Below are 1,484 nucleotides of genomic sequence, written 5' to 3'. Positions count from 1 at the left end.
TTCCACTGCCTCCCGCAGTTTGGTCAACTAATGTTCGTACCTTCGAGAACACTGTCCAACCATCTCGTCCTCTGTCGTCCCCTTCTCCTTGTGCCCTCCATCTTTCCCAGCATCAGGGTCTTTTCCAGGGAGTCTTCTCTTCTCATGAGGTGACCAAAGTATTGGAGCCTCAGCTTCAGGATCTGTCCTTCCAGTGAGCACTCAGGGCTGATTTCCTTCAGAATGGAGAGGTTTGATCTTCTTGCAGTCCATGGGACTCTCAAGAGTCTCCTCCAGCACCAGAATTCAAAAGCATCAATTCTTCGGCGATCAGCCTTCTTTATGGTCCAGCTTTCACTTCCATACATCACTACTGGGAAAACCATAGCTTGTACTATACGGACCTTTTATAACGAATTTCACATCATGCTTCTTCATCATGCTTTAGAAATTCTTGGATATTATACCATCGTTCTTTGCAAGGCGCAGGACTGAGTCATCAGAAATCCCCCATTCTGTGAATTGCTCCACAAATTGCGTACGTTTTGAATTGGCCATTGACACTGCCTGTGACTTTATCAGCCTCAGAAATATTCATCTGGATGGAGGCATGGTCTTTAGCACCAATTATCCAGTTGCTAGCAGAGCATTTACGAGGAACATAGAGATCCACAAATTCCCCAGCGTCGTTCTGCATTGTGTTTTTCTAGGGTTTTGCCACAAGTGACGCGCAGCCAGAAATCCCTCCTCACGCGCCGCAAGCCCAGGCCGGAAAGCCTGGACAGCTCAGTTAGTTAGAGTGTGGTGCTGATAAAGCCACTTCTGGTTTTTTTTTATAATAATGTTTATTAAAGTTTCACAAACAATAAAAAATTCCAAAATTTAAACATAAGAAAAACTACAAAGATATAAAAATACAAAAACAAAACACATAGAAAATACGCAATAGAAAACAGTTAACAAAAGAAAAGAAGGAAAAAAAGAACAAAAAGAAGAACCAAAAAACAAAACAGAAAATAGATTAGTATTTTCATATCTTATACTTCATTCACTAGTTTCTTGATCTCCTCTCACCCCCCATTTTGTATTCCAGTTCAGATATTAAATTCAGCAAATCCTTACCCTCTAGCATTTATCCTATTATCCTATCCTATTAACCTATTATAAGTATCAATTTTCCAATTATCAATCCCTATTTACACTGATAAAGCCACTTCTGCACTAAGGAGGAGGTGGGGTTGCGGGCTTCACGGCCCCTCCACACACGCAACGGCCCCACGCAATTGGGGGGATTCCTGGCCGTGTCACCCCCTAGTCAGCCAATCGGCTGGCTCAGGGGCGGGGCCTGCCCTATAAAGGCAGGACGCAGCCGGGGATCTCCCTCTTTGCTACCTGCCCTATAAGGTTTTCTTTTTGACCTTGCTATGGACCTTGGTTGGTCGCCATTGAGGAGCCTGGTAGGAATTTTTCCACTTGGCAAATTGGCACCAGCCACTTGGTTTTCG

The 1,484-nt window shown here is 43.9% G+C and overlaps 1 pseudogene across 1 annotated transcript; it reads right to left on the bottom strand.

The window, feature by feature from the left end:
• Window positions 1-390: 390 nt before the first annotated feature.
• LOC310699352 (small ribosomal subunit protein eS21-like) lies at window positions 391-743 on the bottom strand (annotated as a pseudogene). The gene has a single exon. The product of its transcript is annotated as a small ribosomal subunit protein eS21-like (transcript).
• Window positions 744-1,484: the final 741 nt, after the last annotated feature.

This window comes from Podarcis liolepis, assembly GCF_965112155.1.
Source record: "Podarcis liolepis genome assembly, chromosome: 2".
Taxonomy (NCBI): domain Eukaryota; kingdom Metazoa; phylum Chordata; class Lepidosauria; order Squamata; family Lacertidae; genus Podarcis; species Podarcis liolepis.
Note: the sequence above shows the minus strand (reverse complement) of the source record. Positions and strands in the feature narration are given on the sequence as shown.